We start from the raw sequence: 18,904 nt of genomic DNA on the forward strand, positions 1-18,904 counted from the left end.
GATAATTCTTCAGTGTTTCTGTAGGTATGGTTCCTACTATCAATTCTTCCATTTCCATACGTAGCCTAGCTACATCCATTCCCTGTGACTCTTTCTCCTTTTTCTGTAATGTTCTCAGCCAGTCATTCAAATCTTCAGCAGTTATCACAGACTTTTCCGCACCCTCTGGTTCTGCCACCCTTTGCGGTTCCAAAATTGATCCCCTGTTCCCTTCCATACATCCAGAATTCAAACTTGAGTTAGTCTGCACACTCATTTCCCCTCCACATACAGTGTGTCTCCACTGATTTTCTCCTGTTCTCCACTGTGTTTCTCCCGCTCTCAATTCTACCTGTTCCGGAGGTACAATCAACCTATTGCCCACATATGGCACCGTCAAACCATTTTCACCCGTCCTCTGCTTGTCAAAAATCGGCATAACCGGGCCTATTGTCACAGGCACTGTAACAGCCTCCAGATTCTTAGTCAGCTCCCTGATTTTCTCTGTTAGTTCAGATGTAGTTCTTGCTAGTTCTCTGTTTTTTTCATTTTTAAGCTCATTTTCTCTCTCTATCTCTCTTTCTCTCTCTCTCTCTCTCTCTCTAACTCTCTTTCTCTCTCTCTCTCTCTTTCTCGCTCTCTCTCTCTTTTCCTTTCTCTCTCTCTCTCTCTCTCTTTCTATCTCTCTTTCTCTTTCTCTCTCTCTTTCTCGCTCTCTCTCTCTTTCCTTCTCTCTTTCTCGCTCTCTTTCTCTTTCCGCCAGAGAACAACCGCTTTTCAGCTCAGGGGCTGTAGCCTCTGTCTTTATAACCCACAGGGTGTTTCTCATTGGGGAAACTGCTGTTCCTACTTCTGGTTCTCTTCTATACGGGGGTGGTCTTTTGTAGAGCATGTCCTCTAAGACATGATCATCAGACTCATTTGCCCCATATCTTCTGGTCTCTATATTATGTTCTTTTTCTGTACACTTTCTCCCTCCTGACTCCTCTGCTGTTCTTACAGGATATAACCCCTCGGTCATACTGGCATCTCGCCACCTTCTCATTCGATCATGATGAGTTTCACGATCATACTTTCTACCGAACATGTATCGATAGTTACCTGCACTCCTCTGCTTTTCCCGCTCATGTACTTCATCTTCCCATTCCACCAATGCCTCGAATTGCGTCGGCCTAGGCCGAGGCTCTAGGTTCATCATCTTTTCCCGTAAATTCCTTAACACGGCCAGATTAAATGAGCCATGTTCCGGGAAAGCCAAAACCCCATCTTCCTTAGTATACTTCATCCAGTTATCTAACCAAATACAGGTATGATACCCATATTTTGCAACCATAAAGGATGCGGGGGTTCTCGTTGGAGGAAGTAACTCTCCTTCCCTAGTTATGATATCCTTATCCTTATCGAACCAGGTTTTTACTTTACTGAATAAGGATTTCTTCTTCTTTTCCTCAGTGTGGTAATACATTTTCTTATTTTTCACCAGCTGTTTGCTCTTTCTACAACTGTACGATCTTTTGTCCAATTGCAGCGCGACTCACACTAACGCACCAATCCTGGAGCGTCTACGTCACTGACTCAGTCCACAAATCCCAGCGCGACTCACACTAACACACCAATCCTGGAGCATCTACGTCACCCTGTACGTCTCCCAATCCTAGCGCGGCGTACACTAGCACGCCAATCACTGCACTTCCACCGTTCTAACCCACTGTCCAATCACAGCGCGGTCTCCCTGACGTCAGCAGTCGCTGCAGTCGCTTCTGCTCCTGTCTCCTGTCTCTCTCGTCTACCCCTCCTTTACAAGACTACTTGGTAGACTTTGTTTCAACTTCTACGAGTCTGTTAGTTACAACATACAAACATCTCCATTGTCTGCTTCGCTAACCACAGAGCAGCAAAAGACCTTTCCCACGAGAATTCTGTCTTTCCCGAGAACAGCGCTTACCTCTGCTCTACTACAGAATCGTTACTTCCGTTGATAAAGTAGCACATCCCTCTACTTTATCCTTCTAACAAGCATCAATTAACTATTTCCCTCCGGAATGTTACTAAGAGTTTCACAATTAACCAGAATGCCTTCTCATTCACGCACTTACACACCAGAGAATGTAGTACATCCACACAGAATTCCGTCTTTCCCGAGAACAGCGAACAGTCTGTCCTACTACAGAATTATATCATACGCTAACAAAGCAGCGCTTACCTCTGCCCTGTCCTTCTAACAAGCTCCGAGAATACCTATTACTTCTCCAGCGGAAAGCTTTAACGGAATACCTTACGGATCCCTGGGACTTAAGACCAGAGTTTCACAGATAGCCTTTGCTATCATATACACTTCTCTTACACAGAATGGCAACACACAGCGATGCTACCTTGTCGAACCCAGACAATGTGACGCGCAACTTCAATTGTCACACGTTTTTCCCTGTCTGCATACAGGGCTAATAATCCCACCTTTTCCGAGAGCAACACTCCCTCTGCTCTACTACGGAACTGTCACCGACTTCCTACATCCCAGAAGCCGTTCACAATACATAGAACTCAACACGACTTCAACATATAGTGTTATTACAAATATCAATCAATAATCAACAAGCCTATATACACGCAATTCCACTAGATCAAGACAATAGCTAACCATCAATCTGCTACCAAGAAACTGGTGCAGATCAGAGCTTCCGAATCACCTCTACTTCCACGGACGGAATGATTTCACAGTCACACACGCATACACACATCACACGCTGGTGGGGCCCATTACACCAACATTCACCCTAAATCACTCTATCCGTGCCCTGTAAAGGAGAAAACACCTTTCACATATGCTCTCATCTAATCTGCCTATACTTTGAGGTCAATGCGACCAGCTTGTTGCTGTGGATCTAGTAAAATACATTTCAAAGGATACACAATAAAATCAATAAAACATGACCAGAAATAATCACCCGAGACAGAAATTCAAACAGATTGTTCATTTATCTAAAGTTTCAAGAAAAGCCAATTAAAATGCAAATTTCATTTCTCTCATATTTACCTAATCTGTCTAACTGTCAGATCCTAAGTCAGAACCGGTCCTCAGGAGAAAAATTAGAGTTTCCTGCCGTCATATAGAGTCTTCGTCCTCTCCGTCAGCATAGGGACCTCGCATCATCAGCTCGGGAAGAAGTGGCACTTGACCTCTCTAGTCTGCTAATATTTATACTATAATTCTACCTTCAAAAGTTACAAAAAGAACATTAAAACATCAGTTGAACAGGAAAAGCTGTCGTCTTGTAACATTCAAGAATCTTCCCATTATTGATAATTCTAAGTTTTCTGAATAAAAAGTCAGATGTCCACAAATTTGTAACTTCTACGGATGTCTCTCTCGGATTAAAAAATGTATCTTCTTGTGAGACCACCAAAAGTCCATGCAGTCAGATTATTCAGTTGCTACAAATTTTCACATCCAGGGGTTTCTTGGCTGCCATCCTGGATTTGTCGTCATGTTCATGGCTTTTCAGTTCAACTAGAAGTCAGGGTCGCAGTCCGTACAAAGCCTTTTTCAATATTGCATCTACTCGACTGCAGGCTGCGGATGGTGGCCATCTTTCAGCAGGCCACAATTGTCAACTTAAGAGCAAAGAAACACAAAACATAATTACTGCACGGAAATGATTATACAGTGTAATTCCCCTGCTAATACCCTTATGTGTGTGTATTTATCTAGCCATTTGCGACATCAAAAAGCCATTAATGAATATTTATTTAAGCGCAAAACACAATAACATCACATAAGCAACATCGTTTTCTGTCAGTTTGCTCACCAACTTAGTTCACTTATTATTAAGCCATGCAATAGCATTTCCACGTGTAATTCTCTTGTTAATAAGGTTGATTAGACAATATTTGACAAATTCTTAATACTTAAAAATTAATCAGTAGTACTTTTAATTATAACATGCGAAAATGAAACAGATATTTGGTTTTAGAGTAAAAACCCTGCTCCATCAATGGAACCTGCAATCCATTGACCGGCGCAGTTGCACAGGGATGAAAGACACCTGCAGGCATTTGTTTTGGCGCTGGGGTTGGTGGATTTGTGGCAGGAGCACAACCCTCATCAACAGCAGTACACCTATTTCTGACACCCACATAGCAGTTTCTCCCACCTAGACCATATTTTCACCCAAGTGGGCCGCTTTAGGGCAGTAACACACCACCCACGCGGTATATCATATCAATCCCCAGTGGTAGTACTGATGAAGAGGCTGACATTGGACATCATGCTCGCCCCAGAATAGACTCCTGGGGGCATATGTATCAACATCTCCATTTGCGATTCTCAAATAGCGATTTTTTGCGAATCGCTATTTGAGAATTGCAAAACGGGATGTATCTAAAAATTCACACAAATTTTGCGAATTCTTGAAATTCCTTAATTGCGATTAGCAAATTGCGAAATCGCAATTAACGAATACCTACCCATTCATTCCTATGGGCCAGGAGGCCCATAGCAATGAATGGGAAATCCTTCTCAATTTGCGAATCGCTATTTGCTAATCGCAAATTGAGAATATTTTCAAAGGTGCAAGGGTGTCATGATGACACCCTGATGCACCCCTGAAATCCGCATGTGTGCACATATGGCTCACATACATGCCCACCCAGCTGCCCCAGCTGCTCTGGCTGGCAATCCCACGTTTCGCCCGCCTGCTCCTGGCAAAACAGGATTCTGACCTTCTGCCAGGCAGTGTGATCACTCCCAGGAATCAGGAACAAAGACTTGGGCAGGAAGGTGGTCATACCTCCCTCCTCCCAAGCATGCTAGTGAAATAGCACAACAAGGTGGTGAGCTTCAAAGGCTACACCACCCATGAAATGTATCAGGGCCACCTCCCAATGGAGGAAAGAGCCCTCCCCCTGCTCCAGGCACATTTGCACCCAGACAGGTGGGAAATTAGTTAGTCAAGGAGGTGTATATCCCCAGAAGACTGGTCACACCTCCAGGGTGAGCAGCCTGGTCTGTACACTAAAACTAGATTTCTGCCATCTTTATAATTGGCAGAATCGAGGGTTCTGGGTAGATGAGGTGGCCAAAACCCCAGGTGTGGTCACCTCAGGGGCAGACTAGCTGCCCATTGGCTACTAACTCCCACACCCTTAACTCCCCTAAATCTAGGATTTAAGGGATACACCTGATACCAGAACCTCAGTTCTGAACAACCTGCATTGAAGGGGACAGAAGAAGAGACCTGTGACAGCGACAACAAGACTTGCACAAAGTAAAAGAGGCTATCCTGCACTTGTGGCAATGCTCTTGGAACTGTGTGATCAAGACTCATTCTAGGGTATATCTCGGTTCCCCTAAACAGAGGGACACCTTGGGAAGCCTGAAGCACCCTTGGACTCGCCTGGTCTAGTGGCACTAGTCCCCTGCAAACAGCACGTAAAACAACACTCCAGATCCGAAGAATCACTGGCCATCAGGCCCACTGAGGGATGGCCCAAATCCAGATGGTCTAGTGCATTGTGGGAACTGTAGTCCTGCCATCCACAAAGTTACAGGCAGCTACTGCGTTCCTCTGGGCCACTGGATGTCAGAGTTACTTTCTGCTCCACTCACCGTTGCCAGGGCTTGTTGGTTGCCAGTCCGGCAACTGACCCCTTTACTCGACACTGCATTAACAGGGAATTCTATCTGACCTTTGATCAACGTCAGCAACCACTCTGTCATTGCCTTTTTGCATCTTTTCCCCGCAGGACCATTACAGTGGTACAGCTTTCCTGTGTTACCGTTCAGCACCAGGAACAGCCAGGACCATTCTGCACCGGTGCTCCATGGGCCAGGTAAAACTGAACAGACTGTTGTTGTTTGGTCATGGGACTCTCATCACCTTTACCCTGCGAGGGTACAGCGCAACTCTACCTGCAAGTGACCGATTGCCACTTGTGGTTTTCCCATTGACCGCAATGTCACATTTTCACTGTATTGTTTTGCATTGATTTTCTATTACTTCTAAAACCTATAACTCCGGTTGTATGTATGCAATTTTGTTAATTTTGGTGTCTAAATTTAGATAAAAATACACATTATTGTTATAAGTTGGTGTTAGATTACTCTTGATTGTGTCAATTACTGATCGTCCATGTTGATACTCTGAAATGCATACCACATGTTCCTTTAGTAAAGCCTGACTGCTCTTTGCCACTCTACCAGGACTGAGCTAAGGATTTATTTATGTAAATCCAAGGGTCATCTTTGGGGTATCATGATAGTATCACATGAAATAATACTCCACTTTCCTAGATTGGTGTTAACAGTGGTGGGGATCCTGAACTTGTGTTTCACACTACTATTTGGACACATGTGATTTTGCTCGAGAAATCCACTTAATTGTCTTGAGCATCAACAAAAAAAATTCTGAATGTTTTCGATTTTTCTAATTGGATTGTTACGGCTTTTGGTAGACCCCCATTCCAATGACATATTTAAAAAGCCTTAGGTGAATTAGAAAAGGTTTAAAAACTTTTTCTACATTTCTTAAAAAGGTCCCAACTGCCAAGTAAAAAGTTAGGCACAATGGAGATTGGTCAGAATCTTTACCTGCCAGTCATCCAAGCCCTGAGGATTATGGATCTAAGGGTGTTGTACAAGACAAGAGGCATTAGCTACAAGGTGACAGCTAAAAGGTAGGAGCTGGAGAAGCTCCTCAGCTCCTATGAGAAAGAAAGACTAGAGAGGGAGGGCCATTCCTCAGCGGAAGAACCTGAAGAAGGTGAGGATGATGCCCTAGCCCAAATTGGTAACTACTGCCCTTCATCGCACACCAGCACTTTCTAGGAACTGCATTCCCCAGTGGGCCTTGCCGCAGGTGCCGCCTACACATTTGTTTCGCGCCAGGAGGCGCATAAAGCTGCTCTGGGCCCAGCGGCGCTGCACCTGTCAGAGCCTGGAAGGGGCTGGGCTACCCCCTTACATTCACCCTTCTGCCATTATTATGGGTAAGCGTAAACAACCCTGTAGCCTTGAACCTGGGAAATAAAAGGTAAAAGTACCAAGGAACTCTGCCTCTATAATCTCCTATCTAACTTCTGCAGTGGGGGTTCTAACTCAAGAAATCCAAAACGCAGAGGACGAGTTGGGCCTGAGAACTGATCAACCAGGGATGAGCATCCCCCTAGCTACCCTACCCCGGAGGGTAACCCTTAAAGAGGCACTAGTCATTACTGGTGAGCAGGAAGTACAGAGGGAGGGCCCTATGACTTCTGAAAAGGTGCCCCGGACTACGGAGGGAGAGATTATGGGTAAGGATGCACCCCCGCAGAAGGAGCTGCTTCTTCCCTCAGTAAAAAGAAAGGGGAAAAGGAGAGTTACCAAACCTGGCCTGGTACCAGCCGATCTAACCACAACTCACTACGGTAGATCAGAACGTAGCCTTGACTTCCTTGTCCATACAGCTGTTAGATATGCCTTGGAGGATCTATTTAAATAGTAGTTGGAGCTACATGTTTCCACCGCTATTAAAGACATTTGCTCTTTAGAACTTTGTAAATGGTGTAATGGGGAAACTAGAGCACCTAGAGACTCAATTAATGGACTTGAAGAATAAAAGTGCGCTGCTTGATAGTTGTGCTCTATCCACCTCACAAACTCAGATTTCAGCAGAAAAGGTAGAAGGGGCCTTAAGACATACAAATAGGACTCCAGATGAGACTAGCATGGGCACCTTAGTTGGAGCCAACCCAGTTGCGACTACGGGGTGTCGGGAAGTGGGTAAGCACTGTAAATATGCTGAGTAAATCCCTGTGGTTAATCAAGACTCTGTGGAGCAAGGTAAGATACCTGCAAATAGGACAGATAACAGGGTTAAAATAACTGTAGACTTAATTTGCCCCCTGATGCTACCCCCTAGTTGCAATCCTTACAGGTGTGCCCCCCTCCCTTAAAGAGAATGATATAGAATCTACCCAGGACCTCTTATGTAAAACCAAGTTCTGGTGTCAACAGCAATCAAGTAATGGGGCGCAGGCTTCCTCTCACATTATAATGGCTAGACGTGTGGGTTGGGTTGGCCATAGGCCAAGACAGGCAGAGAGAGACTGCATCATCATTTATTTGATCAAGCAGGAATTGCGGGGAAGCTATTTCAGGATGGCTTCAATGTGGGCCCAGGGGGTATGAGGGCCCTACCCTTGGGGTATTTTTATCTACCACTGTAGGGGGTGTAGCCACATAGAAGGTGGGAGCAGGGGACTTTTGCATTGAGAAATAGGAGAGAGCATTCATTGCAAGTTCCAGGGAGGAGCAGCATACCATAATAAATCCCCATAGGGCCCCGACTCTACTGACGCTGCCAATAAAGCCTTCAGGGGTTGAAGAAAGAGAGAACAGCTCAGTGTGTGAAAACGTATTTCTCCCATTAAGCCTCCTAGATGAAAATGATTGACTGGAGCCCCCCCCCTCCCACAGCGGAGCCAGAGTAGTGATATTACCAGGGTCGAGTGAGGGTGACAATTTAGTTTGTTAGATTTTTAGCTGGAATATAGCAGGGCTAAGAAGAAAAAGAGATGATGATAGGTGGCTTAATCTTCTTAGAGAACATGATATTGTGGGTCTGCAAGAGACTTGGGACATGGGAAATAATATATGTCCTATGGTGAGCCCGCGCAGCCCTCAGCCGCAGGTAGAGCAAAGGGGAGGTCTTCTAGTATTAATTTTGCTGACACTGATAGGAACCCACCGTAGGGTGGACGCCGGTTCCTGTAATTGCCTAGCGATAGAAATTATCTCTACTAACACAACAAAACTGTTGATGTGAATTTTTATAATTCTTTTGAAAGTACATTTTTAAACGAACATTTATGTAACTTGAAATGTTTTTTAGCGGATTATATAATGAAGCAAACCAAGTTTTATTCTATTATATAATTCTGAGCGATTTTAATATTAATTTATGTACTATGAACTGCCATGTTGCATATTTTGTAGGGCCAGCAACTTCTTTTAATTCTCATTTTGAGCATATGCACAGCAAGGGCCATGCCCGGAGGATCTTTTGGCTATAGTATAGCTCATTCAACCTCGTATAAATCCTAGTGTGGCGAGGATTCCTACTTTTAAGGCAAGAAGATGGGACTCTATAATAGAATGTGTATTTATCTCCCCTGTACTGTCATCTCAGGAGGTTTCATATAACGTACAGTGGTATCATTTCAGTGACCATAATCCCGTCCATCTTGTGTTGGGGGGGGGGGGCACTGGCTTAAAGGGCAAGTATGGGAAACCTTTCACTGACACCTGCCTAAAACCTGATCAAGGACGTAGATTAAAATGGACTAAAGTAATCCCGGACGTCTTCCTACAGGACCTTCGGCAGAATTCAGAGGAGAACTTTGGCATTTGCCTTGACCCAACAAACCTGGGGCCTGCGGTACTTAAAGCGTTCAAAGGAATTTGCGTTCAGGTAGCGACAGGCCTCACCCTGCCTAGTAGAAGATGTAAAGAAAGAATGGGTGGGTTTGACAGTAATTGTTCTGAAACACACCGAAAGCTTGTCACTCCACTAAAACAGGTCCCACTGGATAAAATGTATATAGCCACATTAAGGAAGACATATAATTGTGCCCTCAATACGGGCAGAAATGAAATCAAAGAGGAAGCTTGGAATGACCTATCAGCAGTGGAGGTCCTCAAGGATAGTTCAAGATTTTGGGCAATAGTAAATAAACCCCTTTTCTCTGGAACTGATAACTCGCCCCTAGAATGTAATATTACAGAGGCCCAATGGTATTCTCATTTTAAATAGATATATGAGGTCCTGACCGAGCTGGGATCCCCTGCTCCCTTAGACCATGATTTGAATTCCCTTGGAGTGGTCTTTAATGAAGGTGAGGTTGAGCTAGCAATAAAGCAAATGACCAGTAATAAGGCCCCAGCCCCAGACGGCATCCCAGCCGATCTATACAAACAGAATCCAATTTTCTGGGTAAACATTTTAACAAAACTTTTTAACGTGGCTAGTCAGCATGGATTCCCGATGTCCTGGTCGTACTCTACTATCATTCCGGTTTTTAAAAAACGCCAGAGAGGTGACCCGAGCTGTTACAGGCCTATATCCCTAATAGATTCTGCCGTAAAAGTATTAGGGAGAGTGATTTTAGGTAAACTTATGGATTGGCTTAATGGGAGAGGCGTTTTAACAAATATTCAATGTGGTTTTAGAAAAGGTAGGAGTAGAAGGTAGGAGTAGGTAGTGTTTGAATTTGTATTAATTGGCAGGGAAATATACAGTGGCCAAGGCTGGGACTTTACAGTTGGCCTTTATGGATCTATCCTCAGCGTTCGATCGAGTAAATAGATCAAAGCTATGGTCCATACTGATTGATATGGGGATGGATCACTGCTTAGTTTATTTCTTGGCTGACCTACATAAGGATCTCCCAGCAAAAGTGAGAGTCAGCCAAGATGGCAAATACACAAAGCACTTTAGCAGTGGTAGAGGTGTTTGTCAGGGCTGCATTTTGGCTCCCCTGCTCTTCACTTTATATATAAATAACCTAGGCAATTCCGTATGCTCTGCCAGTCTAGATATTCCACGTGTAGGGGATAGGGCTATCCCTGCCCTCCTATGCACGAATGACGTGGTATTGCTGGCACGCACAGCTGTAGGGCTCCAGAGGCTTTTGGATTAATTTGGGGCTTTTATGAAATCTTTTAATTTAACTGTCAACATTGCTAAATCACATACGATGATTATGGGACAGAGACCAAATTAGTTAAAAGACTTTCATTGTGAAGGCGTAGACCTATCTAGGGTGACTTCCTTTACGTATCTGGGGGTACTGTTTGATGAGAGGGGTTCATGGGTTCCCCAACAGAAAGCAAAAAAAACATGCCATGGCTAGATCTATAGCTGCTGTTCATGGCTTTACTCAGCAACTAGGCGCCCAACCAATCACAGCCATTCTCAACATTTATAGGTCTAAATGCATAGCTATTGCGAGGTATGGGTCTGCTATCTGGGGATACAAACCGGTGGAGGGGCTTCAGATAGTTGAACAGAAGTTCTTAAGGTCCCTCTTGTCGTCCCTCAATCTACCCCCACTTATGTAATACATCAAGAATTAGGTATCGATTATTTCTCTGATTTGATAAGGTTGACCCCGGTAGTCTGTTTGCTAACAACCTGGATCAACCCAGAATTAGCGCTGAATCAAGAAATTGCCAGGGATTGTGTCTCTATGGAGAGAGGCAGCAGCATTCCATAGCTACAATATGTTAAGTCAATTTTAAACAAATTAAGGCACCCTTAATTCTTTGACTCCCCAGAAAAAATAAGGAAAGAGGACCTTGTGTGGGTAAAAACACATTTTTTAAACTTGTTGTTTTCAGAGAGGGAGGCGACTGAGATAATGAAACCAACCGTAAAATCATACTATCTTTTAAAAACCTCTTCTATTTGTCGCTTGTCAGCAGGCCTTTTCATCGCTTTCTTTTAACCAGATTTCGCCTTAATCTTATCCATTGTTTACTAGCTGATTCACAGGGTTGTTGTAGGGTGAACGATTTAGGGCCATGCACATGTGATAATTTTTGCGACCCAGGATACTATGCACTTTATAATGTTTTGTCATCATTTTTGCGACATCCGTAGAAGGTTTTTAATCCCTATTTGAAAAGGAAATGGTTTTATGCAGGTTAGACCTGCTTTATTATATTTACCGATGCTGAATGATCCCTGGGAGATTTTAAATATTGCCAGCTATCTAGTAGTTGCAGTGAGGCATTCGAAAAAAAGGTATTCCTTGACAAGTAATTTGGTTGTTTTAGAATGATCAAAAGAATATTGTCTTAACCTTTGCCCTTCCACCTTAGTTTCTGCTGAATAAGTTGTATTTTGGAAATATGTTGCTAAAAATGAATTGCTGTTAATTCTTTTATGTGGTATATGTATGAATTTTGGTATTGAAATGTTTTATACTGTCTAAGCCAAGTGATGAATTTTATTTCAAAATGTTATTATTGAAGTGATAAATGTTGTATTCAATTTACTTTTATGGTTTTTATTAACCAAATAAAGTGGTTTTGATGATGATGATGATGATAACTACTGGGAAGAAGATGAGGAGCTCAACTCTCCACCTTCCCCAGACCCACTTCACCAGTGGGAAGAGACGGAGTCACTCTAGTAGACTCCCCAGTCGTAAGGTGGTAGGAACCCTTCAGGATTAGCTTGTCCTACTCTCCCTGGAGGAGAAAACATTTGTACTTAAAGAGAGGTGACTTGCCCTTAAGGAAATAAGGACTAAGTTGGTCCTTAGGCCCTAAGATGAGGCCAACGACAATAGTACCAGGTCGAAAGAGGACATCATTTGACCCTAAAATCCCCAAAGGGAGTGTCCCTAAGTTTAGTGTTGTTGATTATTTTGACAAATAGTTTGCAGCCTTTGAGGGGGCCTGCTAAATTAGGGGATAGCACCCTAGCACTGGAGCTCCCTACTTTGGGAGTTATTCTCAGTGAGTGACAGAGATAGAGTTCTGACCACTACCGAGGAGGTGGTTTAGTCCTATCATCACATGAAGGAGACCTTGATAGAAGGATATGGACTCACTACTGAAGAATACAGATTGAAATTTAGGGACCCCATGTAGGTCAAAATCAGACATAGGTCGACTTTGTGGTCTCTTCAGTCAAAACACTAGAAGGCTGGATAAAAGGCAATGAGGCAGACACTTATGATGGACTGCCTAATTTAATTATAAAGGAGCAAATTTTAACTAATTGTTGCAATTGGAAATTGCATCAGCATTTGGTGAATTCTAGGTTGCATTTTCCCAGAGAGCTGGAGAGGGAGGATAGATGACAAATGGGTCAGAACAAAGGTGTCCAGGAAGACCCATGGTGGGGGTGACCAAAAGAATGGTTCTCAGACCTCCCAGCAACAAACAAGACATAAAGAAGGAGTTCTGTAAAGGCCCCAATATACTTCTCAGGATGGCGGGCCCAAGACTTCTTACAGTCCAATGGCAAGGAGTACCAGGTTATAAACTGGGATCCAGCAAAGGCTTCTGGGTTATGTCATGAATGTCATCAGACAGGTCATAAGAAATTAAATTCAGCATGCTCCCAAAAGTTCCCCAGTGGTGGACAATCCAAAGGGTTTGCTAGCATAGGAGTGGGGATGAAAGTGCACTCTGGAGAGACCAGAGGATACACTGAAATTACTTTAGTTTCCCTGGGTGGGGTGGATGTTGAAGCCCTGGCCGTCTTGTCTCCAAGCTGGAGAAGTATAGACAAAGCCTTAAAATCAATGGGACTAAGGTAGAGGCTCTGAGGGATGCAGGTGCCAGTGTCACTATGGTGGCTGCTAGACTGGTTTTCCCTGACCAAATGTTGCCTGGTCACCAGGTTACCAATGCTGACAACAAGATTAAGCTCCTTCGAATAGCCTTGGTAAGCTTAGAGTGGAGAGGGGTCACTGGCCCAAAGAAGGTGGCTATGTCCCCTGCCCTCCCAGTGGAGTGTCTGTTAGGAAATGATATAGAGACTTCAGCATAGGCAGAGGTGGAGCGGAAGGCTCATGCAGATATGCTGGGTCTGCCTCAGTGAGTGTTTGTTACTACCAGATTACAGGCTGCACATCAGGGAAGTCATCTGAACTTCCGAGACAGGCAGCTAGTGGGATGTTTTAAACAGATTGCCATTCAATATCAGGGAGAAAAAGTCATGCACGCTGTGTGCACACTTACTATTATCAGCTGAGACTTCACAGTGTAAGAGATCAGTGCTGCCTTACCCTAGCTCGATATATATGTAAGGCACCTGACATTATTTCATAAACTCAATTACATTTCTTATGATCATGCATTGATGACATGCACATATGTTGAGGCACACAAAATGAGTCCATATTTTAATATAGGCAGTAACCAACGCAGTAATCACATGAATTGATTGTAAGGAATTAATTGTTTTTTGAAAATAGTGATTTTTAAAATAAATTTATAAATTTGAAATAAACCTGAGCTGAATTATCAAAGGCATTTGGCAATTTTTAGAATGGATTTTCTCTTTGCCACTCCAAAATCAAATATCATGCCTCTCATTTTACTTCAGTGCTACTGAATATCGACCACCAGAGTATCGTGGTACAAGAATATCCAGGGGAAAAAATCGAGGGACTGTCACGACTCGGAACTCCCGCGCGGCTCGAGTGAAGCGCGCACGGGGAGTAGGACTACACCTCCCAGCATGCCGAGCGGAAGGCGCGAACACGAGACCTATATAGGCTCCGCCTTCCTTCGCTTCGGCGCTTGTCAACCGCCGTTTGAATACCAACGAGCCAGGAACGCTGCCCGTGTTTCTCATCTTCCCGTGAACCACCCGCATCTTCGTTCCCACCATCGGCCGAGCGCCACGAGGGTGTAAGGCGTGCTCCAACGCCCAGCCGATTCCCGACACGCCAACGGAACTCCTTGGCGCTCCCGAAGCCCAGAGGCTCCATTACGGAGCAACCGTGCCCTGCAACGCCAGGAACACCATTGCAGCATCAACCCGGCGCCAGCACTGAAGATTGCCAGATTTTCACCCTGTCTCCTTCATACCCCTTGTCCTAGGAGCACCCACATCCCTACCTTCACAGACTAGAACGCAGGGACGCCTTTTCCGGACGCCGCGTTAGCCTTCAGGGGGTTGTGGTGCGACTCCCATCACCCCTTATTTTGCATTCCTGTTTTGCAACCCCAGTTTGACAGAATCGCTTGTTCTTCGGCTGATTCTACAAGGTGCGTCAGGAACAGACCAGCGCAGCCTTGAGGAAACCTCCTCCTTCCCGCTTGGAGCCGCTTGAAAGGCTCGAAGAGCGTCCAGGACCGCTATCCCTATGCGCTGGGGGCCGCTTGAAAGGCTTGGAGAGCGGCATAGACCATAGAAACCGCCCTGGGACACCGCACTGGACATGTGAGTACTGCTCTAGACATCGGGCTCTGTGCTATCTATCTTGTGCTGTGGTGCTCGCTTACTGGACCCAGGTTATCACACTCTGTTCTCTCTTTACAGGGTTGCTAGGGATGCGCTTCTGGAGTGAGGTTACCTTCAGACGTTCAACCCCCCCCGAGAGTTCTTTCCTTACCCCGTTCCTGGGGTCCCTTCCATTCCTTTTCCCCCTTCAGGTGGTGTTCCACGCTAGACGTCCCAGTTAGGGGTCGGCGGGCAACACCACATAGGGGGAGGGGGTTACCAGCATCGCTCCCGCTGTATCCGGCTTACAAGGTGAGTGGTTCTCAACCTCGTATCTCACAGAACCTGACAGGCTGACAAGCCCACGGATACATACAGCCTGAGCGATGGATGCAGATACTACCCTTTCTGCAATATTGGACACTTTGACTGCCTGGCGAGGGGAGGTAGATGCCTTTAGGGCAGAAAACGCCGCGCTTAAGCAAGAGATGGGCACCATGAGAAGAGAGGTGGCAGGCCTCTCCCGCCAAAAAGGAACTGGGGCAGTAGGAAGCTCGTATATCAGAGGCTGGACTCTGCCACCCCCTTTCGCTCCGCAAGTGCCCGCTACAGATTGGGGAGCGACCGCTTCGGTAGGGGGACAGGGCACCGGGGTCTTCCCACATACCTCCTTTTCTTCCGTGCCGCAGGCTGGTTCTGCACCTATACATGTCATACAGCCCACGCACCTGCCCCTCGCCCCTCCTGAAAGGTTCTTTGGGGACCCAAAGAAATTTGGGGTATTCATGGGGCAGTGTAGACTGCATTTCCTGTGTAAACCCGCTGTCTTTCCTACGGATCAAGTGAAAACCGCCTTTGTGCTGTCCTACCTCGGAGGCAACGCAGCGAACTGGTCTTTTCCCCTGATAGAACGCGACGAGCCGGTGTTATACCACTTCCAGAACTTCTGTGTGGAAATGCGACGGCTATTCGACCGGAAGGGTCATCAGTTGTCCCTGGATAAAGAACTCCTTTCCCTCAAGTAAGGTACACAGGACCTGCTTACGTATATTACCACTTTCATCCGGCTGATCGTAGAAACTGAATGGCCTGAGGAAAAGAGGACATTGCTGTTTTATCAGGGACTGAGAGGGGAGTTGAAGGACGTCCTGGCCCAAGTGGTTCAGCTACCCGCCACGTGTGATGATCTCATTGACCTGACCGTTCAGCTAGACCACCGTCTTCAGGAGCGGAAGGGAGATAAGCTACGAGCGGAACCAAGATTCCTCCCTTCGCGGCTCCGTGTAGGTCCCGAGGAACGTAGCGCTCCAAGCGACGGATCGGAGCCCATGCAGATCGGGGGAATTAGAGGCCCCCTCAGCCCAGCCGAAAGAGAGAAAAGGAGAAGTCAGAAGTTGTGCTTATACTGCGGGAAACCAGGGCACTTTATTAAAGAATGCAAGAGCCGGATGAAAACAGTCAGCCCAGGAGGACCAGGGAACAAAACCCTGTCTGTGGTGAACACTGCAGCAGAGTATCAGGAAAACTGACATCCTCAAACAGGTTGGAGACCCTCTGTTTGTGGCCTACGGTCACCGAGGTCTCACCTGCAGTCGCCAACACCTTGCAGTCATCAGTAGCCCACATGAACATTTGTGCTGTGCTGGACTTGCCCTCGGAGATATCAGTGGTTGTCCATGCCTTATTGGACTCGGGGGCTACTGGCAACTTCATTGACCAACAGTACGCCAGAGAACTTCACCTGCCTTGCGATCAAAAGGAGGCGCCTGAGAAGGTGAAGGCCGTGGACGGATCTGCACTGACGTCTGGTCCTGTGCGGTTTCACACACAACCGATCCGGATGCAGATCGGAGAGAACCATGTAGAACGCATACATTTCGATCTGATCGTCGCTCCCCAGTTTAAACTGATATTAGGAATGCCATGGTTAACGTTGCATGACCCTCTGGTGCGATGGGCCGCTCACACGGTGACTCTGAACTCTCCTTTTTGTCGGGAGCACTGTACCATGAAGGCAGAGAGCTGCGCCCTACCTACGACGAGTCCAGCCGAGATGCTCGCAAGTGCAGGCTCGGATCCGGCGGTGTGCTGTCTTTCGACTCTACCTGCAGTGTACGACGAATTCAAGGCTGTGTTTGACATAAAAGAAGCAAGCCAGCTGCCCCCCCCCCACCGGGAGTATGATTGTGTCATCGAACTGGAAGCGGGGGCCAGCATTCCCTGCAGCCGGGTCTACGCCCTCACAGAAGCCGAAACAACTTACCTGCAGCAATATCTAGCAGACATGCTTGCTTCGGGATTCATACGCTCCTCTTCCTCTCCCGCGTCCTCGCCGATCTTCTTTATACCGAAGACGGAAGGGGGATTGAGGGCGTGTATTGACTTTCGTGCCATTAACAGAGTGACCGTAAAGAATCGGTACCCGCTACCTCTGATCCCAGTACTGTTGGACCAGTTGAAGACAGCCAAGGTCTTTACCAAGCTCGACCTCAGGGGTGCGTATCACCTGGTAAGGGTGAGGCGGGGGGATGAGTGGAAGACGGCATTCAGAACGAAGTTCGGGCTGTATGGATACCGAGTAATGCCCTTCGGTCTCTGCAACGCCCCCGCCGCCTTCCAGTTCTTTATGGACCAAGTGCTGAGAGGGCTTTTGGACGTCTCATGTATCGTCTATATAGATGACATCCTGGTCTATTCTACCTCAATGGAGGAGCACGTGCATCATGTCTCAGCGGTACTGGAGCGCCTGAAACAATACGCCCTCTACGCTAAACTGGAAAAATGCCTGTTTCACGTCCCGGAGGTAGAATTCCTGGGTTATGTCATCGGCCCTGGTGGAGTGTGCATGGATGACAAGAAGACGCGAGCCATCATCCAGTGGAAAACTCCCACCTCGGTGAAGACCTTGGAAAGTTTCCTCGGCTTCGCAAATTTCTACCGGAGATTCATACAAGGCTTCTCTCATATCATCCAGCCTCTTACCAAGTTGCTGCGAAAGGGAGCTATCTTTGAGTGGTCGGAAGCAGCCGAACGAGCGTTCCAGGCCCTGAAGCAATGCTTCACCACAGCACCTGTGTTGCGACATCCAGACGCTGCGCAGCCCTTCGTGTTGGAAACTGATGCGTCGCATTTTGCAGTAGGAGGGATTCTGTCGCAACGCCACCCAGATACGGGCCAACTACACCCCATCGCCTTCTTTTCCAGAAAACTATCCGCTTGTGAAACCAATTACAGCATTACGGATAAAGAGCTGCTGGCGATCAAGAAGGGATGTGAGGAGTGGCGGCACCACTTACTGGGAGCTCGACACACGGTGGAGATATTCACGGACCACCGGAATCTCCTGTTTTTGAAGACAGCCATGGCTCTTACTCCCAGACAACTCCGCTGGTCATTATTTTTCTCCGACTATGATTTTGTGATTCGGTATCGGCCAGGGCCGCAAAACGAAAAGGCAGATGCCTTATCAAGACTTCAATACCCTCCTGAACCCTGTGAAATACCCCCCGAGGAACCCCCCATCATTCTGCAAAAGGCCTCCTTTCCAGAGGACCTCCTTGCCGCAACCAGCGTAGATGACTTTCTATGCACGCAGATAGAGAAGGTGGACTCGCCTGCATGGGTGGCAGAAAACCCCACCCGTCGCTCCACCTCCCAACGTCTCTTGTACCATGAGAAAAAACTATTTCTTCCTTCAGAGGAATTAAGGCGGCGCGCTTTGCACTGGGTACATGATACTCCATTAGGAGGGCATTTGGGAGCACGCAAGACCACTCAAGCCCTGCAGCGTTACTTCTGGTGGGCTACCTTGGGACCAGATACAACAAACTACGTGTCGGGGTGTGCTGTGTGCGTGCAAGGAAAAGCGCAGCATCGGAAGCCCTGTGGGAAGCTGCATTCTATCCCTATTTCTCCGTCTCCCTGGCACACGGTGTCCATGGACTTCATCGTGGACATGCTCCCTAGCCTGGACCTGAATACCA

General features: G+C 46.4%; 1 long non-coding RNA gene across 1 annotated transcript in view; it reads right to left on the reverse strand.

Annotated features, from left to right (window-relative positions):
- Window positions 1-2,936: 2,936 nt before the first annotated feature.
- Window positions 2,937-18,904, reverse strand: part of LOC146798839 (uncharacterized) — an 84,732-nt gene continuing 68,764 nt past the window's right edge. Inside the window, exon 3 of the long non-coding RNA XR_014968772.1 lies at window positions 2,937-3,591. This is a non-coding gene — a long non-coding RNA (uncharacterized LOC146798839). The remainder of the gene's footprint in view (window positions 3,592-18,904) is intronic.

The sequence above is a fragment of the Triturus cristatus genome, chromosome 9, assembly GCF_964204655.1.
Source record: "Triturus cristatus chromosome 9, aTriCri1.1, whole genome shotgun sequence".
Classification (NCBI taxonomy): domain Eukaryota; kingdom Metazoa; phylum Chordata; class Amphibia; order Caudata; family Salamandridae; genus Triturus; species Triturus cristatus.